At 32.7% G+C, this 26578-nt stretch overlaps 1 pseudogene; it reads left to right on the top strand.

Annotated features, from left to right (window-relative positions):
- LOC138398058 (zinc finger CCHC domain-containing protein 10 pseudogene) overlaps positions 1-26275 on the top strand; it is a 53729-nt pseudogene extending 27454 nt beyond the window's left edge.
- Positions 26276-26578: the final 303 nt, after the last annotated feature.

Here is a 26578-nt window from a genome sequence, read left to right on the forward strand (position 1 = left end):
AGTACATTCTAGATCTCTGAAATCATACTCAGCTCTTCCCCTGGGCTTCCCTGGATTCTCTAATTTACAATTCTTTTTAAGATGGCTTTACATCAAAAGCATCTTCAATTATCCTCCTGAGGACTTTTGAATTCTATCTAGCTGCATTTTTAGAACATATACGAGAATATAACCTTGATTGTTAATGCAGTATCCCATTTGCCCACCTATTTCCACATCTGCAGAAATGAAATATTAAGAAGTGCCATGAAAATCTGGTTTTCTTAAAATTCTATGATGGTCTTTTGTTTACTAATTAATATCCTAAATAGCCTTTTTTCCCACTTTGAGAAATTTTATCTCTTTTTTCTGCCTACAAATAGTTAAAATGCCACTACTGTTAGCAGACAATGTTTTACATTCAGGATTTCCATCGAAATAATATACATTTTTAGGGGATCATTTCCCATTTGTTTAGACTGTAGTATCTTAATTTATATTTTAATTTAAAATATCAGCTTTTTAAACAGGAATTTAAGTGGTTTATCTGTATTTGTCTAAGAATTCCACACACTGAAAACTAAGGTTCCAACCCGTGATCCTTTTACCAATTTGTAGTAGCCCCACCATTGCCAGACACCAAGACTGTAGACCTTTATGGCAACGTACTCAGCAGCTGGAGGGATACCAACAGCCGACAGCCCTCTTTCTTGAAGAGAGTCATTTTAACAAAATATATCAAGTTAATAATAGGAAGGGTGGTATATGGACAAGCCAAAAGTTATGAAAATTCTATAAGAATTACTGAGGTTCAAAAACTGTAATATAACTGTATGATAATTGAAAGTTCACTATAGTCTCAAAAGAAGCATCAAAGTTAAGCCAATCGAAGTTATTATAACTAATCCATAGCTGTTATTGAAGTAAAAAGAAAAAAAAATAATCTCATATTAAAGGATAATATTTTCAGGCATAACTGAAAGCTAATGTTTTACTAAATGCAACATTGTAAAGATTAACTTTTATAAACCAAGCCAAGAAGTAAAATGTGCTACATTTTAAGTAATGTATAATATTTATAGATTTTTCTCCCACTTAAATATGTGCTTTACTCTGTAAGGACAATAAATACCAAAAGCCTGAATGGATTTGTAAGTGCTTCTTAAAAGGCTTTCTAGACATTTGTTTGAGCCAGAAATATTAAGAACCCTGTAAAATAAAGCAAAACTGAAAGTAAGTAGGTCTATCTAGAATGCTACATCATAATAGGCATGTGAGGAAAAGCATATTCATTCCATTCAAAAGGTAAAAAAAAGAATACGGTAGAATTAGGTGAAGTTTTGAGCTTTGTTCACTCTAAGCTCCTTCATTGTGTGAATTTGTGGCTTTTTTGTTTACTGTGGGGGAAATAAAAGCACTTGTTTAAATAAAAATTGAATTATTTCTTTTGTTTTTATTTTGAGCATATTTTCCACTTTGTTATTTTTAAAAAAATGCCAAATTATACATACCCTAAATATAAATTAGATTATACTAGAGTATTCTAAACACAAGTAGTTTGATATCAAAGGTCAATATTGTCATAATACAGAAGCAAATAAGACACACAATTCTATACTTAAAATTTGTGTGATTTACTATATATAATAGATATCTTACTACACAAAACTCAGTGGAAAAATAACATAGGACGACCTACATAGTAAAACCGAGAATTACAGAATTAGCCAGCACCTGGTAATGGTGAGTACTGACTGAAAATTGTTTTAGGGAAGGAATCCAAAGATACCAATTATACCTTTAAAAGCTTTGTCACAAAAATTGACAGACAGTAGCTGAGGGGCAAATTAGAAAGCTGAGCCTAGGCACTCTAGTCTGCTTGTAAGAAATCAAATGTATGTCCAATGAAACTAAAATGTATACAGCTTCAATACAGCAAAGGGACTGGCAAAGTCATAAAGAATCATTGTCAGAGATACACAGCTCATACACACAACAGTCATAATCAGAAATCCATCATCTTCCACACCACTACCCACCCAGAGGATTGAAAGCTGGAGGTTGGGGAAGGGAGTGAAGACAAAAATTCTGCCTGCCTTCAGTTAATGAAAGAGGATTTGGATTGAGTACTCAATATTATCACTCTGAATTTTATTGGTAAGTATTTATTCATCCTTCTCACATGGTTTGTTTAGTCTGCCTTTTCCTTACTTTTTTTCTGTTTTTTTCCTTTTCTGGTTGATTTCTGACTGCATTCAATTATTTACATAATAGTACACTGTTCATGACTATCATGATGATCATCAGTCCTTACAGGGTCTCTTGAGTTTTGTATTTCTATTATGTTCTATTTTCATCAATTATTCTCAGCCCCATTCATTTATTCCCTTCAAAAAAACTTCCAAGTGTTTAGTTGCATACAGATTTATCTGTGAAATGTAATAGTGACCATAATTTATAATTTAAATGATGATGTTCAATAAATTTTCTGTTTCTTACTCTTTCCATTCAAATTATGTTCCTTGGTATTTATGTCACTACACAATCTAAGTTCATTCCTTTTTTCCTCTACATACTATCCCCAAGTATGCGTATGGCACGTTTACTTACCTCTAGCAGCAACGAGCTTGTGCATATTAGCCTCCTAGCACACTTGTGAGAGCGTGTCTCAGGGATAGCTACCAAATAGCAAAATGACTATGCTGTTCAATACGCACATACGATTTTCTCTACTTAATGCCATGTCAGTTTCACTCTCAGGAATGACTGTACCAATCTAAACCCCCACTAGTTATACACAAGGACTTCACTTGCCTGCATCCTAACCAGCCCTTGATTTTATTTAACTTTTTGGTTTTTACTGATTAGATGGATATGTAGTGATATTATATTGCTTTTTAGTTTGCATTTTCTGATTACTGTATAACTGTACAGTAAACTAGTTCTCTCCCTCTAGCTCTGCATAATCTGAGTTTTGTCCCATTTTTCATAAGTATTATCTTTAACTTGTGTCTTCACCAGTAGTCTGGTTTTTTTCTTTGTCCAAATAACTAAATTTTGGTTTTGTTAATTATCTCTACTTTGTGTTTGCTTCCTATTACATTAATTTCTGTATTTCTGTTTATTATTTTCCTCCTTCTACTTCTTTTAGCTTTATTCTGTGATTCTTTTTCTTACCTCTTAAAATATTTAGCTGCTTAATTTTTTAAGTCTATCTTCCATTCCAATGTAAGTTTTTAAGATTGTAGATACCCTTCTAAATACCACATTAATAGCAACCTAAAAAAATTTTTATGTAGTGGTTTTAGTAGTAGAGACTACTGCTAAAAACACTCTAGTTCAGATCATAGAGTGGGTGCTATCAATGCTCAGAAATTCAGTGAGGTTTGTATTATGTCCGATATGAAACATGAACTACTTTAATAAATTTTTTGCATATGTTTAAAAAGAATACATTCTTCAATATTTAGATTGAATGTTATATATATGAATCTGATCAATTTTTATAAGTAAGCTTTTCAAATTATATTTAGTTTTACAGGGTTTATTATATACATAATGGAGATGTTTAAAAATATCACAATATGATGGTAAATATGTCACTATATCCTTGTAATTTTATAAATATTTTTAGACTAAGTTATTCAGTTCACACAGGTTTAGGATTACTGCATCTTCCTTGGATATAGAAATTTTTACCATTATCTAGTGATTTTCATCATATATACACACACATACATACATATGATCAGGAGAGAAAGTTTTAGATAGGTCTCTTATAACATGATGAGTGTGATGCGCACTGTCTGGGGAATGGACACGTTTGAAGCGCAGACTTGGGGGGATGGGAGGGCATGGGCAATATATATAACCTGAACTTTTGTACCCCCATAATAAGCTGAAATAAAAAAAACAAACATAAAATCTTATTCTTAATCTTGTTTGACAATCTTGCTTTTTACTTACATCCTTTTACATTTATTGTAATTTATTAATTTTTTTTATTTTAGCATATTACAGGGATACAAATGTTTAGGTTACATATATTGCCTTTGCCCCACTCAAGTCAGAGCTTCAAGTATGTCTGTCCCCCAGATGGTGCACACCACACCCATTTCCTCTTCCCCCATCCCATTCATCTGATACCCGATGAATGTTATTACTACACGTGCACTTAAGTGTTGATCAGTTAATACCAATTTGATGGTGAGTACATGTGGTGCTTGTTTTTCCATTCTTGGGATACTTCACTTAGTAGAATGGGCTCCACCTCTATCCAGGATAATACAAGAGGTGCTAGATCACCACTGATTTTTGTGGCTGAGTAGTACTCCATGGTATACATATACCACATTTTATTAATCCACTCATGTATTGATGGGCACTTGGGTTGTTTCCATATCTTTGCAATTGTGAACTGTGCTGCTATAAACACTCTAGTGCAGATGTCTTTTTTATGGAATGTCTTTTGTTCTTTTGGGTAGATGTCCAGTAATGGGATTGCTGGATCAAATGGTAGTTCTACTTGTATCTCTTTGAGGTATCTCCATGTTACTTTCCACAGAGGTTGCACTAGTTTGCAGTCCCACCAGCAGTGTATGAGTGTTACTATCTCTCTGCATCCACGCCAACATTTATTGTTTGGGGGCTTTTTGATAAAGGCCATTCTCACTGGAGATAAGTGATATCTCATTGTGGTTTTGATTTGCATTTCCCTGATTAGAGATGTTGAGCATTTTTTCATATGTTTGTTGGCCATTAGTCTGTCTTCTTTTGAAAAGTTTCTGTTCATGTCCTTTGCCCACTTTTTGATAGGGTTGTTTGATTTTTTTCTTGCCGATTTTCCTGAGTTCTATATAGATTCTAGTTATCAGCCCTTTATCGGATGTATAACCATGCGAATATTTTCTCCCATTCCGTAAGGTTGTCTGTTTGCTCTCATGATAGTTTCCTTGGCTGTGCAGAAGCTTTTTAATTTGATCAGGTCCCATTTATTTATTTTTGTAATTGATGATATACTTTAGTTTATTACTATCATTCACATTTTACCATTTGCCTTGCTTTAAAGTTTATCTTCCTTTGTTTCTTTCTACTTTCATATTGATTGAGAGATATTGTTCCTTTGTCATTCCAGTTGCATTCTACAAGTTAATAAAACACACTAACTTTTTCCTTTTTGTGGTTGCCCTAGATATCTTAACATGCATACTTAACAACATCTAAATTTAATCATCTTTACTTTTCCCTCAAGCAGCATACGAACACTTAATGATTTAACTCTGTTAATTCTTTGCCAATTTATATTATTTTTATCCAGTATTTTAGTTTCATTTTTTACTTTAACCTCATGAGTAATACATTATTTTATTATGTTATAAAGTCACTGCTAACTCAGACATACATATATATTTTCCAATATCTTTGCTCATGTTTCTTTCCTTTATTTTTGGCCTATGTAGATTACTTTTTCTTGCACGTGGACAGTGATAGATTTTAAAACATTTTTAAAATATTTTATCTATATTTTATCTAGCATCTTTAGTTATTTTAATCTGGAGTGTCTTCCAGAGTAATTAGTCTTTTATTTTGACTGAAATTAAGTGTTTTTAACTTCTTTTCATTGTTCAGATAAATTTTACTTAAAAATCATATGCTAATTTTAACACACTCTTTGATTCAATTAGCTAATATATTATCTGAGACTTTTGCATTTATATTTATAATTGGAATTGGCCTAAAATTTTGTACAACCATATCTAGTTTTGCTATGAAATTTTACTAGCTTCACTACATTCTTGTTTTCCACAGAGCCTATTATTTGATTGAGCCATGAGAAGGAAAAACACAAACCTAAAATAAGCAGCCAAGTGAGGAATAGATAGAAACTTCAGGAGGTTTGGCAGTTTCAATGGTGCTATGTCACAGAAATAAGCCAATATTTGCAAAAAAAAAAAAAAAAGAAATTCTTCTGCTATTCCCAATTTAATGTTCTTGCATAGAAAATGTGATTTCTGTGATCTGTTAGCTTTTTAGGAATATTAAATGTTCAATAGTAGAAACATTTGTCTGAAACATTTACTCTTGAACAAACTAGGAAAGACTATTAAAATTTATGTTTGACTATACTCATGGAATGAAAGTATAAATTTGGGCAAATAGGTACTTGCAAAGTGTGACATTTCCATTTCTTAAAAAAAAAAAGTACCAAACTAGCTTTTAGAAGAGTTCTAACACTTCCAGCTGGTACTCACAGAAGGATAGTCATGACTTAGTATAGGATTCTTTTTCCCTGTGTCGGACATAGCATCTGGCATATGGCAGTTACCATCATTCATATCCTTTTATTGTGATAGCATCCCTCCCTTCTTCCCTAGCTTTGGAATTCTGATCAAGAAACTACTGTATTATTCTTACTGTTAAAATATTGTGAACGTACTAGTACTAGCTCAATCTATACTTTTTTCACCCACAGACAAAAAAATATTTTCTTAACCTCAGTTTGTCCTTTCTTAGGGAAAAAAAAAGTCCTTGGTCATATGACATGACATAATATATTAATAACTCATTGATTAGTCTTTATTAGGTCACAACCAATTAGTTTGGCAAGCACGAAGCAATTCTGCGGGCAGTGATAAATAGAAATAATGGTACAAAATTATGATTGTGATTAAAAATATTTTCTTCATGGTCAAAAAATAATTAAATTAGAATACAATGTATATTAAATAGATTTAAAATGTACTTTCTTATTATTACTGAATTGATACGTGATCATAGAATTATATGATTAATTGTATGAGAAGTAAAAATAAAAATAAAACTACAGAAAATTGGTAGCTGCTGAAGTGGTAAATACAATCCTCATACTCACTTAGAAGAGAATTCTGGAAATCATCCAATAACTTTAACTCTGATTTCCTTTCTCAGATGACTTTTATTAGATAAGTGGAAAAAAACAACTCACTTGGAAACAGATCAAAACATTAAAAAAAAAATAGTGCCAGGGAATTCATGAGGAAGTAGAACTGTCTGGTAAGGAAAAAATAAGGACAAAAAAAATCAAGAATTGATTATGTGCGCAAATATCTCACCTTGAATAATAATCATGTTATATTAACACTATTAAGAACTATGGATGAATCTTGCTATTGGTTAGCTGGCTTGATGTAATTGTCTCTCAATAAATCAGATTCCTAAGGCCAACTTCTATTTGAGGGTAAAAATAAGCATTCTTCTTCTTTGTTCCAGTCAAAGGAAGCATCAAGTGCTTAATTAAGAGATATTAAAAATTATCATTGACCATATCTGATCACACAGTATAAGTACCGACCCTTTTATAAACTAGATTGTCATTTTTTTTTTCATTTATTTTATTTACAGGTAGAAGCACAGATCAAAAGTAACACCAAAGTCCATGATTGTGTACTCAAACAGTCAGATGTCAGACATTCTAAGTATACTTTCTTTAATTAACTATAATTAATATCCCATCATTACCATCATCTTCCATTCTCTAGATACTATAGACAACCAGAAGCAAGCAACTTTTTACATCCCAAATGTATTTGTATTGAAATTCTTTTGAGGCAGTAGAATGTGGCAGTTAAGAGTATGGCTTGGGCTACACTATCCCTGTTCAAACAGTGACTCCAACATTTACTTACTGTGTGACATGTTTTGGTTAATCACTTAAACTCAACCTGCTTCAGTTTCGGAAACTATTAGGAAACTGTTTTTTCTTAATAATGGTACCTCCCTTACGAGGTCCTTTTGAGGGTAGAATAAATTAAAACATATCAAGTGGTTAGAACACTGTTTGGTACTTAGTAAACAAATGTTACTGTTTCATTACCACTGTGATTACTAATATTCATTACTGTTGAATACTTTTATTCATTATGGTTATTATTGTATTTAATCTTTAACTTTTCTCCCTTTTCATCCTTCCTGGGAGATAAAAATAGTAACAATTTGAGGTTGTCATTGCTGTGGTTTAACCACACAACCTGCTGATTCTGAGATAATTCATTCTTTCTCTTTATCCCCAGAGCCTATATCAAGCTAAAGCCCCCTCATTTTTTAATGTGAAAAAGATATACATAATGAATAAATAAAGGACATAGCTATCTTTCAAAACTAACTTTTAGCAGAAAAAGATTATCAAATTATCTTCCATATAATTCATCACTGTCCTATATTTTCTGAAAAAGCAAAGAGATGTCCTTGATCCAGATAGCTTCACAGGACATACTTGATTAGTTCCTAAGGATACATATGAAATGTCAAAGAAATATTACTACTAGACATTTTAGTGCCTTAATGAGATCCTTTTATTCTCCCTTCTTCTGTTCTATTGCCTTTCCTTTATGGACCCCAATTGCTTATTACTTTGGCAACAAGAGATCGTGACAGTGATGTGACTACAAAATCTCCAGACTAAAATTCAAGTTCTTTAGCGGGTGATAAAATTGTCAAAAACTAGTTATAAAAACTATATTTAATCTTTTCTTCCAGTTCTTTGCTCTAAGGACTCTCTCATAGGCTAAGTGTACTACAGCCAAGTCCCAACCAGGAACTTGACTTTAGAATTATGATAAAAAGAAAGGAGTATGCACTTGCAAACCATATGGACTGAGCTAGCTTACCTCATACAGTTTCTGTAGTTTCATAGAATTCATATGGATCGTGCCTAGCATAGCATTTGGCAAAAAGAACTCAGTTGACACTAATTTCCTTTCCTGTCTCTTTTATCTTGAAGTCTCACTTTTGTATCTTTATTTGTGCTCTAAATTTTGGATCGCTTCCAACTGTCAAAAATCTTATTTTATATCTTTCTTATCCAGCTCATGTCACCTTCTTAACTAAGCCTCCTAATATCACTATTAAAAATATTTAATTCTTTAGTTCTTCAAGAGTAAACAATGGTGACCCAGCACCTCTTATGTTTACCTGGATAGAGCTTGAGCCCATCCTCTGAAGTGAGGTATCGCAAGAATGGTAGAATAGGCTCCACATGTACTCGCCATCAAACTGGCACTGACTGATCAACACTAAGGTGCTCACACAGTAATAATATACTTTGAGGGTAGGGGGGTCGGGGGTGGGTAAACTCACAACTAATGGACGAGGTGAGTGTTGTAAGGGGGGAAAGGGCACATCTCCAATCATGGTGGGGATGTGGCAAAGTCGTAACGTAACCAAAATGTTTGTACCCCCATAATTTCCTGAAATAAAAAAAAATTAAAAAAACAATTTTCTAAAACAGTGACTTGAAAACAGTGAAAATTCAAATTTTTTTTTAAATGAACAATTTAAAACTGGAAAAATGGTGAGTGTGAGTATGAGGTCAGTGGTACTGGCATTCATAAAGATCCAGCTTGTGCTGGGTATCAATCAAATAGACTGTATCAAACAAAACCAAGAGTCTCATATAAGCGAGGACAAGTACATAATGAAAGCACAAACTTTTGACTACTTACTGGGAATCTCAAATCAAACCTTTAGCCTTTGAGAACAAGACAAAAACAGGGAACTAGTCCTAAAAATGAAGAGTGCATGGTCCATAGACTGTGACTTTGTTTTTCTATTATTCTGTAGCTAGAAGGTATTTGTTTAGACTAGGAAATATTAAGTATACCTAATGAACTTCTACTACAATGACCTGATAGTATTTGGAGCTCCATGGTCACATAATTATGGTGGCCATACATCCCAGTTTGACTAGGACAGTCCTGATTTACAACACAAACAATCCCATACCTTATTAAAGGAAAACTGCGATGCAGTACTCAGAATTTCATTACATTGTCCTAATAAAATACCCTCATAACAGAGTTTTATTAATTTTTACTAAATTTTTTGGTTTTGACATCTTTACATTTTAACTGAATATTTATTGCAAAGTAATAAAAGAAGATAATCAATCTACTGAATTTTGTTTAGATATAATACCTCTACTTTTCTTTTAAACAGAATACTTATATTTTTATCTATATTCTTTAAAATATGAATACCACCCACTATCCTAGTCTCCTCCCCTATTCTGTAGATAACCACTACTATTAATTTGGCATGAAAACATTCACACAATTTTATATTTATTATATTTATCTACACATATATACACAGCAGTATAAAAAAGAGTATTGTTTTTCAATTGAGTAGAGTGTTTACATAAATAGCATCATACTGTTGGACTAATATTTCAATTTCATTTTTCTATTCAACATTTTGTAAATGTTTATTGTTGAGGTAAAGGAAAGTGATTAATTTTTGTATGTTGGTCCTATATCTTTCAATCTCGATAAACTCTCCAATAAATACTATTAGATCATTAACCTACTCATTTTAATTCTTGAGTAATTTTGGTCATTTATATGATCTTATAAATTTATCATTTCCTCTAGAGGTTATAATTTAACTTCATAAAGTTTTTAATCACCTTTAAATCTATATTGCCTAAAATTATTTATGCTTTCTGCTTTCTTCTTTATATTTACCAAAGGATTTTTTAAGTTTCCATTTTCAAAGAAATAATTAGATTCACTGATAAAATCTTCTGGAATTTTTGATTATTTTGTATTCTTTAATATTTCTACTATCTTTTTTATTAATTTTGGTAATAAAATTCTTCTAAGTATGGCAGAGATATACATAGTTTGCTTTTATTTTTGGTCTCTTCGATTAATGCTTATTTTGTTTGTTTTCAATACTTATTGTTTTGTGATGTATTTAAGTCATAAATTTTTGAGTGTACTGCCTTAATTACAAGTTTTGATATGTGATGTACATATTGCTTTTCGATTATGAACAGTTTATAATTAGCATTTATTCTTTTTTTAATTTTTAATTTTTTTTATTTCAGCACGTTGCGGGGTTACAAATGTTTAGGTTACATTTATTGCCTTTGCCCCATGTGAATCAGAGCTTCAAGCGTGTTCATCCCTCAGATGGTCACCGCACCCTTTAAGTGTGTATGTACCCATCCCTTCCTGCCCCCTCCTACCTGCCCGATACCCAATGAATGTTACTACTATATGTGCACTTAAGTGTTGATTGGTTAAAACCAATTTGATGGTGAGTACATGTGGTGCTTGTTTTTTCATTCTTGTGATAGTTCACTTAGTAGAATGGGCTCCAATTGAACCTAAAAGTTATTTAGTGGTATGTTTTTATTTTCTTGTTGTATACTCTTTTTTCTTTCTTTCTTTCTTTCTTTTTTTTTTTTTTTTGTTTTTTGTTTTACTATTGACATCTAATTTTATCGTGATCAGGAAATGTGATCTCCAGGAAAACAATTTTTGCTATTCATTAAGATTTACTCCAGGATTTAAACATGAACAATTTTGAAAAACATTTTTGTGTGTTTGAAAGAATCGTGTATTCTATATTTGGAGAAGAGAAAAATCATACCATTCTATTAGATTAAATCTAGTATTTGAGGTTGTAATTTTTAATAATCTTATTTACCTCTAATCTATTTAATCTATTCCTTCTAAGTGATGGATATTAAAATTTTACACTATGATTATAGATTTTATATTTCTCAGGTTGTCTAACAGACTTCAAGCAAATTTGTTTGGTTCATAAAAGTTCCAACTGTTACATCTTCTTGTTCTTCTTGATGAATTGTTCTTATTATTTGGACATATTCCCCTGCTTATTATGTGTTATAATGAACATATATGTAATATCTTTTATAATAAGCATTTACCTGGGTTTAGGGGGTTTTAAATCATTCTGAGCTGCTATCTCTTTCAATAGGCGCATTTAACATATTCACACTTACAGTGATTATTGATATACATATTTGTACTTCTTGCTGCTATTTCATTTTGTAGTTTTGTTTTTACTATGCTTTCTCTTTGTTTCCTCTTTTCTACTTATTCTTTTTTTTTTCCTTTTCTTTTTGGTTTTGATTTTTTGTTCTTTTTCTCTATTAGTTTTAAATTATACATTTTACTTCTAGTCATTAGTAGTAAATTTTATCATTTGTGCTTTTTAAAATATCTAGAGTTAATCAAGATGGACTTGCCTCCAATAGAACAAGACCATAATAGGATATTTATATTTCATTCTTTCTCCTCGCTCTAGTCCCTCAATGTCCTACGTTGATATAGTTTGAAATTTTCACTTCAGATTGTTATTAAGCATTGTAAAGATTCTATAGAGTTAGCAGTACATTTCCTAATTTATTTGCTCCTTGTTGATTTTGAAGTTCCAACGTCACCTCATTTGTTTTTCTTTTCCAAAGTAATCCTTTAGTAATTCAATCTTATGATGCTTTATCTATGAAATTAAATAATTTTATGTTTTGATATAATTTAGGATATATAGAAAGGCAATGTTTTGTCTTAATAATTTAGAAGATTATCATCTATATTAGTTACAGAACTTATCATTATAGGTAGTTTATAAAATATTTTTATTCCCATAGTTTAGAAAGTAGCCATTTTCTACAACTGCCACTTACTGTGAACAATTAACAAGTTTTAGTACTTCCAATTTTTCCATTCTCCTTATTTTCTTCTCTTATCATCAGATTTGGACTGATTACATGTTAGTCCTTCAAATGTTCATCTTCAGAGTTTCTGAAATAATACTTCATTGTTTATAATTTTACCTATCAGTTTAGACATCACCTATTAATTGAAAGTGGAATTTAGCATGCTTATCTCACCTTACACCTACAATCCTATTCCATATCCAGATACTGGTCACTTTTAACTTCTTTCTACATTATCAAAGCCTATAAGAACATCCTCTTCTATAACCATAATTCCTACAGCCATTTTATCTTGGTTCTACTTTTAATTAGCTTCAATGCTCACTGCTGTTGCATAAACCACTGTGTATCCATTCCCTGATCACCAAAAATTGATCCTTTATTACCAAGTTTTTCAACCTCAGCACCGTTGATATTTCTCTTTCACTCTGCCACACCAGTAAAATGCTTCTTGCAGAAATGGTATGTCTGCAAGTTTTTTCCTTCAGCCCTTTTCTTAGCACAATATTGAAGGCACTTGCTAGCGGCCCACTCACAATATTGTTCTTCTAAGAAAAGTGTCATATAGTTTTTTCTTCAGTGTATATAAGAAATATGCCTTTTTCTTGTTTGCCCAACTTTAACAGAATCATTTTCAGCCTCCAGCCTCACTCTGGTTCAGTTTTTCATGGTGATTAACTGATTACCTTCATATGTTTCAATTCTGAGTTTCCTAGCTTCTTCAAAGATGACCTTTCCATTACTATTACATATCATTTTTCTTGTTATTATGTTTCAGAGAGAAGAAGGAACAAATAAATATATACACAATCAGCTGAAACCAGAATTCCTCAGTTAATGTTTGGCATTTCCTGATCAGTGGCATTAATATATTATATTTTGTGTGATATGCTTTGAGGAAAAATAAATTTATTCTATATAGGAAAACTATGGGAATAGATAAAGATAGATATATAGATACTTTTATTACTTATGTAGCTTTTTGGTTTAACATTTGATTTTGACTTCTAAAAGTTCTAATTCTAATTATGGTTGCTCTATACATTTCCTTAAGGAATTATAGAATTCTCTTTTATGAAGTTATAGTTGTCGAGGCATCTACTGCCTATGGTAAGTGATTTGGTAAACTCAAATAGAAATTACTTAGAGATAAGAGCTATGTATACTGCTTAAACCCTGTCCTGCTTTTTATTTCAAAGTTTGTTGGGGTCTACTAATTTTCTTTTTGTTTTTGTATTGAGGCTTTGAATTTTTATTTTTAATTATTTTGGATACGTGATAGTTTTACATATTTATGGGTACATGTTTTGATATAGGCATACAATGTGTAATGATCAAAGTAGGGTCATTGAAGTATCCATCACCTCAAGTATTTATTATTTTTTTGTTTTAGGAACATTCTAATTCCACTCCTTTAGATATTTAAAAATATACAATAAATTAGTGTTAACTATAGTCTCCCTATTGTGCTACCAAACACTAAATTTTATTCATTCTATTGAACTGTAGTTTTGTACTCACTAATAACTCCTACTTTGTCTCCCCCTCCACACTATCTTCGACAGCCTCTGGTAACCATCATTTTATTCTCTATCTCCATGAGATCAACTTATTTTTTAGCTCCCACATATGAGTGAGAACATGCAATGTTTCTCTCTCTGTGCTTGGCTTATTTCACTTAACATAATGTCCCCCGGGTTCATCTATGTTGTAACAAATGACAGGATTTACTTTATTTTTTAAGACTGAAGAATATTTCATTATATGTAATAAATATACCACATTTTCTTTATCCAAATGGTAAAGTATCCTTTGATGGACACTTAGATTTATTCCATATCAAGGCTCTTGTGAATAATGCTTCAATGAGCATGGATGTGCAGATACTGGTTTCCTTTTCTGGGATATATACCCAGCAGTGGGATTGCTGGGTCATGTGGTAACTTTATTTTCAGTTTTTTGAAGAACCTCCAAACTGTTCTTTATTATGGGTGTAATGGCTGTGCTAATTTACATTCCCACCAACATTGTACGAGGGTTTCCCTTTTGCCATATCTTCACCAGCATTCAGTATTGCCTGCTTTTTGGATAATAGCCATTTTAACTAGGGTGAGATGATATCTCATCATAGTTTTGATTTGCATTTCTCTGATTATTAGTGATGTTGAGCATTTTTTCATATACCTGTTGGCCATTTTTATGTCTTCTTTTGACAAATGCCTATCCATATCTTTTGCCCATTTTTAAATTGACAATTTGTTTTTTTCTATTGTGGTGTTTGAGATCCTTATACATTCTCGTTATTAATCCCTTGTCAGTTGAACAGTCTGAAAAGATTTTCTGACATTCCGTGGCTTGTCTCTTCACTTTGTTGATTGTGCCCTTTGCTGGGCAAAAGCTTTTTAGCTTGATGTGATCCCATTTGTTCATTTTTGCTTTGATTGTCTATGCTTTTGAGATTTTACTCAAGAAATCTCTGCCCAGATCAATGTCCTAGATTGTTTCCCCAATGTATTCTTCTACTAGTTTCAAGTCTTACATTTAAATCTTTAATCCATTGTGTTTTGATTTTTGTAAATGGTAAAAGATAGGGATATAGTTTCATTCTTCTATGTATGGACATTCAGTTTTCCCAGGACCATGTATTAAAGACATTGCCCTTTCCCCAATGTGTGTTCTTGGTGCCTTTGTCGAAAATGAGTTGACTGTAAATGAGTGGATTTATTTCTGGGTTCTCTATTCTGTTCCATTGGTCTATGAGTCTGTTTTTGTGCCAATACCATGCTGTTTTGGTAACTATAGCTTTGTAGTATAATTTGAAATCAGGTAAATTGATTACTCCAGCTTTGTTCTTTTTGCTCAGGATTGCTTTGGCTATTCTGGGTCCTTTGTGGTTGCATATAAATTTTAGGATTATCTTTTCTATTTCTCTGAAGAATGTCATTGGCATTTTGATAGGTATTCAATTGAATCTGTAGATTGCTTTGGGTAGAATGGAAATTTTAGCAATATTGACTCTTCCAATCCATAAACATAAAATATCTTTCTATTTTTTGTGTGTGTCTGCTTCAATTTCTTTCATCAATGTTTTATAGTTTCCATTATAGGTATCTTCTTTGGTTAAGTTTATTCCTAGGTATTTCATTTTTATAGCTATTGGAAGTGGGATTACTGTATTAATTTCTTTTTCAGATTGTTCACTGTTGGCACATAAAAATGCTATTGATTTTTGTGTGTTGATTTTTCATCTTGCAACTTCACTGAATTTGTTTATCAGTTCTAATATTTTTTGATGGAGTCTTTAAGTTTTTGTAAACATAAGATCATGTCATCTGCAAACAGGGATAATTTTACTTCTTCCTTTTCATTTTGGGTGCCCTTTCTTTCTCTTGTCTAATTGCTCTGGGTAGAACTTCTAGTACTATGTTGAATAACAGTGATGAAAATGGGCATCCCATTCATCAGGATCAAGTGGGAATTATCCTAGGGGTTCAAGGAAGGTTCAACATATGCAAATCAATAAATGTGATACATCATATCAACAGAATAAAGGACAAAAACCATATGATCATTTCAATAGATACTAAAAATAACTGCTAAAATTCAACATTCTCTCATGGAAAAATTCTCAGAAAACTGGGTATAAAAGGAACATACCTCAACATGATAAAAGCTATTAATATATACAACAAACCCACAGCTAGTATCATGATTAACAGAGAAAAACTGAAAGCCTTTCCTCTAGCTTTTTCCTTTTTAATTGCATTCTCTGGGTAGGTCTCTATTATCACCCTAATGGCATTTAATTGTATGACAAACAAATTCTACAGTTTTTATAGCAGGGACTTCTACAATAAGGGAAAAAATGCCTAAGAATGTGACTGAAATAACTACATTGCAGAAATTTCTAAAAATAAGACCGCCAAAAACATATACATTGACGCTATACAGAAAATAAATTATTCTGGAGCAAAAATAAATTTTCAGAAAGAAATGTGCAATATATATCAGAATAAAAATATTAACCCTGAAAAATTACACTGGAAATATGTAGAATGTTACCTTGGCATTGAAAGGGTAACAACTATGCTACAGGAAGGGTTGAATTTTAAAATAGCAAAGTGTGGGGAGGATTTCAAAGGCAGTATGAAATGCAAAAGTTAATAATTGTTGTATGTAGGAGTAAGGGGAATAAAGAAATTAAAATCACTTCAACTATCCATTTAAACCATTAAAATGATTTATTTTCTTTATTATTTGCCAGTTTACAAGAATAATATATGCTGGTTGTAAAATACTTAAAGCATAATGAAACTGTATAACATAGAAAGATAAAGTCTCCCCTGATCCAAGCCCAGGGTTAGAAAACAGATCAGATTTTTAAAAGCATGTAGGCATATTGTTAACAGTTTTGTGTTTGTTTTGTTTGTTTTTAGACTTTTATAAGCATTAAATAGTTTTAACAAAAAGATCAGCATAAATGGGACATAATTTTTTTAACTTTTCCCTTATCAGGCAATAATTTTCTTATTTCCAGTTTTTCACAATTTGCAAACAAGTACAATAAATAACCTTGAATACATATGAGTATATGTATGTGTGTATATTTGAAAAGTGTATCTATACTTTTAGAAAGAAAAGTGCTGAAACAAACAGTATATATATTTTACATTTTAATACATATCATGAAATTTCTCTAAAAAGTGTTAGAATACTGGAGTATAACACACCTACCAAGAGCACTGGTCCTCTCCTCATATTGTCACCAACACTGGATAAGACAATATGTATTTTTTAAAATGTTGATGTTAAGTGTTGTTAAAACATTTCAATGGAAACACTCCTTCCACTCTTTCCAGGACAGCAAAAGGGAAAGGATTGTACTAGAAATACCAGTGCTGGCAGGAGAGAAAACACACATGCAAATATAAATCCTGACTAAGGAAATAGTTCAAACTCTCACAAGAGAAGGGTTATAATGAGAAGAGTAGTACATACAATAGTTAAAATTACCTTCTATTACACATAAACTCTTCATAGATTTTCTCCAACTAGTCCAAAGGAGAACTTTTCCTCACTTTAGAGGAAAATTGCACTCAATCAGAAAATAATTACTTCCAACTCAAACATTAGTCTTATTAAAGATATAACTAATTCTCTGATGTCAATTATAGTGAAAATTACGGATGTCTTTGGAATATAGACTAAGTTTTAATCTTTCTTTCTTTATCTGTTTAAAGTCAGAACCCACTGACTGCTGTACATTAATTTACCAGTTTCAACTTTCTTATTTTCTCTAACAAAATAGTCATATTATATATGATATCATAATTGAAGTTAAGGACTATAATGATGTTATATTTTCTTTTATTTTAATAGAAAAGAGTAATTAAGTAGAACTAAAATTATAGTCAACTTACAAAACTAAGTTGAAAACCGCCATTTACCTGAGTCCTTCAAACACTCATTTAATCAATATGTGTTTTTAATGGTAACAGTTAACATGCTTACTGAGAGAGCGTAATTAAGAAATACAATGATGAAATTCATAAAGGTACTAAAGAAAGCCATCTGGACATTTACTCTCTCAATCCATAGACTATCTGTATTCACTTTATGTTTTTAAAATGCATTTAGGAACAATTTGTAAAGCCAATATAGCAATACCAGATGTACTTTGCAAGCTGATTATGAAGCAGATGGTTTTATGATCACATTTGTGTTTTAAAAGGTGTTATTCTATTATATAAGGTTCACATTTATGACACATGCTTCTTGTTTAGTATCATGGATGGTGTCATCCCATCAGAGCATCTCACACATTTCTCTTTCCTTGCATCTGTTCAGTAGGCATGCTGACTGATTCTCTTAGCAGGAGGGATAAATTATGCCATTACATTGTTGGGAGGATGGTGTATTACACAGTCCTAATTTTCTCATTAACATGATGACATTAGTATAACTTATACTATAGGCAACCACAGAAAATCAACATAGATGTCTAAAAGGAAAGTCAGGTTGTGTCCAGTTTACTAAGTATCTGATCCAAATAACCTAACAAGATTTGATGTGAACATTTTATTCCTTAGTGGTGTCTTTCTGCTACATACAATACAGTTTTATTTAACTAAGCCCAAAGGTACAACACACTCTGGGAGTAATTCTGTATTAAGAGACTATAATGGTGATTATTCTTGGCATACTAAACTAATAATATAAATGTTAGCCTCTGCTTAACCATAATAGAAAATAAATGTAACTACAGTGATAGGCATACCCTTCTGAAGAAAGCAATTAAGTGTTATGCCTTTTGCTCATGCAGTAAATTTCAATTTTGTCACTTTTTAGGATGGAGTGAAATGTAGGAAAAGTGTTTCAGAAAAGCCTGCTTTGTCTATAAACTCAGTCTAAGTGTTCTGACATCCTGGCACTGTTCCCTGTCTGCTTTGTGGAAGTAATCTAATTTTGGATTTGACTGATCCAGTGGCAATGATCCCATTACCTGAACTGACTAATTAGATTAGTGCTAATATGAGGATACTTTCATTCATTCAATTAGCATTTAATTACCACCTACTAAATGCTCCTAGACTAGCCATTGGAGATACAGATTTAAGTGAATCATTGTGCATGTTCTCAAAGGGATCATAGTCCAGTGGGAAAGTAGGCATGCAAATAATTGCATATATATGCATGTATATAATAGATATTTCAGAGGGAATTATGTATTGCACATATGTTATACATATAATTATACAAATATATATAATAAATAAGTTTTTAATGTTAAATAATATAAGAATATAATTATACAAATAATTATATATATGTTAGAGAGAATTACTTCTATTGCAAACAAATATTAAACTGTGGTTAATGATATTCATTCTGAAGTATTAAAAGGAGAGTATACTGATATCTGCAATTTATTTTGAAATACACCTAAAGGAAGATGGATTAATGGTCAAGAGAGGAACAGATACGTAGGTAGGTAGGTAGGAAGATAGGTAAATACCCAGAAAGATAGATAGATAATGTTGTAAAGCAAATACAGTAAAATATCAATGATAGAATCAAGGTGGTGAGTATACATGCGTTTACTAAAAATTCCTTAAACTTTTCTGTATGTTTGAAAAAGTTTTTTAATAAAATAATGGAAAGGAAAAGAAAACAAGGTGCCCGATAGTGGCCGACTGTTTGAGAGTGAAAAATAAAGTAAATGGAGGAAAGTCAAGGGACTGAGAAACCAGGGCAGGGAACTGGATGGTTCATTTACTTGAATCGACGTGAATATTGAAATCATCAAATTTTATATTTGTTGTACTGGAAAAAGTAATAGTGAGTGGTAATTAAGTACTCAACAAATGAGAAAGATTGACCAGAGTGTAGCTAACAGAAACAATGATAGCAAGTGAAAAAGTCCAGTGGCAGAAGCTTTAATGCTGGAGGCTTTTTGGAAGGAGAGAGGAAAAATGTTCTAGATACAAGAGAAAGAAACAAAAAAGTGCACTTATTCCAATTCCAGGCTCAGTGACACAGGAGCAATGGGAGAAAAAATAACTACTTTCTGAGAAAATTCCATGAAAAATAATGTGGTAAGAGTTCATCCAGGTTTTGGTTAGAGCACAAAAGTAAGGGAAATGTTTAGGGAAGAGGTTGAAGATACAGGAGATTAAGACAAGTCACAAGTTCCAGAGAGCTTAGGGAATAGAACTGGGCATATGGGTAGGAAATGGAGTCAAATAAAGTGAAATACAAGCCTGGGAGAGTCCTGGGCTTCTTGTGAGAAATAAAATACACAGAAATAAAAAGTGTGATGAGAATAGTCCTGGTGGCCTCACAGACCAACGGGGGTGATGAAGCTTTGAATGACGAAAGGGAAGAGGGAGTTGTGAGTAGCTTGTCAGGTGCATGCAGAAAGAGTAAATATGTATCAGGCAAGGAAACAGCTTCCCAAGCAGGAGGAACAGCCTGAGCAAAGGCTTTTAGTAGCAGAGTATTCTAGAGATTACAGGTAATTGAGCATTTCTGGCATATAAAGGCAAGGGTGGGAATAGATGACACTACAGAGAGAGGCAGGGTGTTATATGTTACGGTAAAGAGGTTTGAAATTTATCCTGTGAGCAGTGGGGAGTCATTGAAGAATTTTGTGGAGGGCAGTGATATGATTACATATCCTTGTTACAAAGATTACTCTGGATACAGTACAACACTTAGAATAGATGGCATCATTCTAGAAGTAGAAAGTCCAGCTATGAGGATTGTTCCAAAGGCAAGTGAGAGATGATTAATGCCTGAGACAGAAATGTGGCAGTAGGGATGCAGAGGTACGGAGACATATGAGATACATTTAGGAAAAAGACCAACAGGATTCAGCAACTGATGCAAAAGTTAAGATAAAGGGAAAAATTCATGACAGCTTCAGGTTTGTGGGATAATCTCGGAGCCAAGCCCAAGAGAAGAAAGTAATGGGAATTGAGAAGGCTTGTATTAGGGAAAATGGCATGATTTATTTTTCTGACATGAGGTAAAATATCAGAGTGAACATTTCTGGTAACAATTTGGGTTACAGAATTGGGGTATAAGTATGGAATGCAAAATAGCTTTTAACAGTTTTAAATATTGAACTACAGTCTAATCATTCCTTGCCTGTCTACTGCTAGCTCAAACATTACAGTAAAAGAATACAATTAGCAGGAAGGAAGCATCCAAATCAAGAGAGATTTATAGGATTAATACATTATAATACGGTCTCACTTTTTAAAAAATATAGTATTCAATACTGGTTGAAATACACAAATAGCGAGAAAAGAGTAGTTTTTATGTACTGTTTCAACATTTTTGACATAGCAAAACTTTCAAGAGCCATAATATTGTAATTATTAACTGATTGCTATCATACAGCCCAGTTATATATGGAGTCAACAAAACTGCAAACATAGTCTTTATTTTCTTACACAGCTGCAGAGTTGGGTCAAGCAAAGCTTAAGGTTATTCCAATGCCTTTGCATGCATAAACATAGGGACTCCCATTTCTCTTTTATTCCACAAGCAGTGATAACCTCATTTCTTTGGACATGTAAAGCCAAAGAAGAATGGACTAAAACCATAGTAAATTTATTAAATATTTATGACCATAGGAAACTTTGTTTCTTATAAAACATTAAAAGCCATTTCATAAGTGCATTTATATTTTTGGCGTAAAACTTCTCTTATTAGTGGTCCCATATAGGGAGCACTTTTCACTAAGAATGTACAAGCATACAACATTGCTATTAGCTCCTACATTTAAAAATATTGATCTTATGAGGTTTTCTTGTGTCAAATATGATAATATGGAAATTAAGAGTTTACTTCCTGAAAACTGAAAAAAAGTCACATTTATTTCAAGGGAAAGGACCATTTTTTTCACTTTGTTGGGGAAGATATCTTGCAAAAATCTTAATTGTAAGGTAAAATTGAAATCTAAGACTAACTGTGGGTTTCTTTTGTTTGACATAAAATTATTATACATGGGTGATTCATCATTCTGCCTAGTTCATGAGTCTATTTTTTTCCTCTTTTGTTTAGATATAGAATTCTAGGCTGGGTAGACATAAAATAATTTAATGGGCCTAATATTAGAAAATGTAATCTTGAAGTGCTTCTGGGACAGTTGGAAATTCAGTTTTGGAGTTCAGATAAAAGAAAGGACTAGATTTATGTCTTACAAAGGGGGGAGTTAATAGCTTTTAGCCAACATTTTCCAAATTAGTATACCTAGTTTCAGTGGATTTAATATTTAAAAATGTATTATGATACAGTCTATGCTCCAATAAGATCGGAAAGGACTAGTTTAAACATGGTTGAGAGGTTTCTTTTTTTTTTTATTTCAGCTTATTATAGGGGTACAAAAGTTCAGGTTATATATATTTCCCATGTCCCGCCCATCCCCTCTCCACCCCCCCAGTCAGAGCTTCAGGCGTGACCATTACCCAGGCAGTGCGCAATGCACTTATCATGTAGGTGTGCACCCATCCCCTCCCTCCACTCCCCACCTCAGTCCGATACCCAATTGGTGTTATTCCCAAATGTGCACTTAGGTGATGATCAGGGAAACCAATTTGCTGGTGAGTACATGTGGTGCTTATTTTTCCATTCTTGGGATACTTCACTTAATAGAATGGGTTCCAACTCTCTCCAGGAGAACAAAAGGGATTCTATATCACCGTTATTTCTTATAGCTGAGTAATACTCCATGGTATACATACACCACAATTTACTAATCCACTCATGAATTGATGGGCATTTGGGTTGTTTCCACATCTTTGCAATTGTGAATTGTGCTGCTATAAACATTCGGGTGCAGGTGTCTTTTTTATAGAATGACTTTTGTTCTTTTCCTTTACAACTATCATAGGATTTACTGTTACTTTGCATCATGAATCCTACAGAAAATTCTAAATATATTTGATTACAGAATAATTTTTCTAGCCAGATCTATCCCTGAAGCATATTGTACAGAGCATGATTTGGGAAATATTACTTCAAAAGGAAGATGAAGCATTAGGAGTAGATGAGATTCCTCAGACAGTAAACCTACACCAAAAGAGGAAAAAAATACCAAGAACATAATCTGCTATTGAATATAGCCATTATTAAACATTAACTTATATAAGCTTAGAATAAGTAAATTATATTAGAAACAACAGTAATACATACTCAAAATACATCCTTTCCTAATTCTTTTACTACATTGTATGATTATGTATGCTCTTAAGATTGCATCTGTTCAATCTGTATGGTAAATCCCACACAATAGTGTGCTATTGCATCTCTTCTCATCTCCCCACTCAGTAACCCTCTCTGGTAGTTTGAAATAGATGATGGTTGGAATATTTACACCATGGATAACAGCGAACATTACAAGTCAGGGGTTGACTTATTGTTTTATTGATTGACTCTAGACTTATGACAGTGAAGAAAATGTTAATAAAGAAGATTAAATTGAAAAGTTTGTGTTTATAATTATTCATTGTAAGAAGCACAATGTTCTTTCAGTATTTGAGAACTATTATCTAATTCAGTAAAGAAGTTTCTCAGCTTGCTTGTGAAAAAATGAAGTTTAAACATATGTCTTCATGATTTTCACTTTTTATTCATTAATGTAAATGGAAATACCAACTAATATTCATCTCACAAGTACATTCACTCATCAATTGAAACTATATTTTGGCCAACGATACAAGAGTTCTGGAAAAATCAATGAAAGATTTCTATGAGAATCAACTATCTCTGTGAATTTACAATGAAGAATGTTATATATTTTAGTACTATTTGTACATTGTTGCTACATATCTTTTACACTAATACAACCTACAATAAACAAACACATACTTTTTTTTCACAGAGAGCAGGTCGTTAAACATTTACCAGCACATAACCCCACAAAAAAGTATTCTCACAAACATCTATAAATGGACATGTATGAGGATGTTCAATGATGTATTATTTCTGGTGACAGGAATGGGGATCAATCATCAAGAGAGTAGATAGGTAAAATGTAATATACGGTGCAACCATTAGAAGCATGAGATTATAGTCACATAGTAATATAATACTTAAAACATAATGCTTAGTGAAGAATTTTAAACAGAATTGGGTAATACACATGTAATAAAAATACTTCTCCCCATAAAAAAGATACCTATTAAATATAATAAAATGGTTACCTTCAAGGGTAGAGAGTGGGAAATAGAAGTGAATAGAGGAAATGGGTAAATAAAACATGAAAGAAACCTTGCACTGACGGTGATGAGAATGTGCCATGAATTGAGGAGTATTGCTAATTTGACCTGAGGTCACCCCAACTGCCGGGGGGAAATAGCATCTGAGAGACGTTATCCAGGCTAAGGCTAAAAACAGGGGTTTGTAGATAGACGTCTGGGCAACTGTGAGGAGTCAGATGTTAAAGAAGCATTTCAGGTCAAGAATCCATTCAACAGCTAATGTCAGAGGAAATGTTAAGTTTTTCGTATTTTTATAAAGTTTTAGCAGAGGATTAAACTTGAGGATGTCAGCAGGGACAAGATGATGAAGAGTCTGGTATCCTAAGAAGTTGAGTTTTTATCCTAAAGCCAATGAAAAACTCTGCGAAAGATTTTATGGAGGGAATGACATGATTAGATTTGTTTAAGAAATACCGCTAAGCTCCCCGGCACTGTGGAGAGTGGATTGCTAGTGCTCAGTCTGAAGGCGGGAAGACAACTTGGGAGAGAAACAGTGAGGGCCTCGCTGAAAGTGGCTGCTGTGGGGATAGAAATGAAGAGACTCAGGAGAAACAAAAGAGGGAGAATCTAAATAACTAGATTATTGACTAGTTATGTGAGAGTGGGGTTTGAATGAAGAACGAAGTCAAGGACGGTGGTGTGGATAATAATGCCTTTCGCTGAGATTCTAAATTCTTGTTGCTTTTTTAAATGTGGGTGTGTGAAGGATAAATGGTGAGTTTAGTTACATATATACTAACTTTAAGTATCTCTGTAATATTAGTACAGCAGTGGGATAACCTATTGTATGTCCAGAAAATATCTCTTTTTTTAAAGAGAGGGGGATCTCTTTCTGTTGCCCAGGCTAGAGAGCAGTGGCACAATTATAGCTCACTGCAGCCTTGAACTTCTGGGCTGAAAAAAATCATTTTTAACAACACCCTTCTCTATATTGAAAAAAATTTTCTGAAATAGTACAAAGAAACAAATAATAATAATGGCCAGGAAAAAAAGCACATAATGAAATTATTTTTATTGAACTTTGTATATAAAATCATGTAGTAAATAAATAGAAACTTAAAAATGTAATTAAATGCTAGAATATAAAAATGTGAAAAAAGTAATGAATTAACATTTTAAAATTATATTTATATATTCATTAAAAATGGGAAAACTGTCCCATGCAACAGCTCATAACCTGGAGAAAAGCTGGAACAAATAAGCAACATGTAAGATGTCAGAAATTCTTAGAATTTTTTTTTTTTTTTTTTTGAGACAGAGTCTCACTCTGTTGCTCAGGCTAGAGTGCTGTGGCATCAGCCTAGCTCACAGCAACCTCAAACTCCTGGGCTCACACAATCCTCCTGCCTCAGCCTCCCGAGTAGCTGGGACTACAGGCATGCACCACCATGCCCGGCTAATTTTTTCTATATATTTTTAGTTGTTCAGCTAATTTCTTTCTATTTTTAGTAGAGACGGGGTCTCGCTCTTGCTCAGGCTGGCCTCGAACTCCTGAGCTCAAACATCCTCCCGCCTCGGCCTCCCAGAGTGCTAGGATTACAGGCATGAGCCACCTTGCCTGGCCAGGAATTTTGACATTGGACTTAAAAATGCACAGGAAAAAGAAAATGCCTAGGTAGGACTTCAAGAACAGCAGCACTAAAGAAAGTTTTAAAGAAAAACAAAACAGATTATTATCACAACAAAGCATGGGAGAAACTAATGTAAAACGGAAGACCAAGAATAGAAGGCCTAAGAGTGAAACCAGTTCCACTAGCTTAGCAATGACAGTTCAGCCCGTGATTCTCCCGCAGATTGACAAACCGTCTGCTTCACCCTCCCCAGAAGATAGTAACACTGGTGAAAGCTCCTCTAGTTAATCATCTTCCGCCTCCTCCACAACCTCTTCCTCCTTCTCCGATTCAGACTGGGAGTCCAGCTCTCGCAGTAGCAGCAGCATCCGCACAGATTCAGCCCTGAGGATAAACCACCACAGAAGAAAAAGAAAAAGAATTGCTTCATCGGTTTTGGACTGATGGACTGAAAAAACATTAACGTGATTCTCAAAAGGGAATTTAGAATATGTTAAGGCCAAATAGGTTAACTGGTCAAAATTTCCAGAGTTCGAAAATTTCTAAATGTGCTACATTGTAAGACCATAAAGAGTATTAATTATGAATTATCTATAAAACATTTTTTATTTTAAAGATAAATCTTGTTTTTCTCTTATAGCTTTAAAATATATCTCTAGGACTTATTCAAAGTTGAAATCCTGTACATCTGTTTCTGCGATGAAACTCATCTTTTCTAGTAAATGCCGTACTTTGTTACAAGTTAACATTGTGTA

This window comes from Eulemur rufifrons, chromosome 17 (genome assembly GCF_041146395.1).
Source record: "Eulemur rufifrons isolate Redbay chromosome 17, OSU_ERuf_1, whole genome shotgun sequence".
Lineage (NCBI taxonomy): Eukaryota > Metazoa > Chordata > Mammalia > Primates > Lemuridae > Eulemur > Eulemur rufifrons.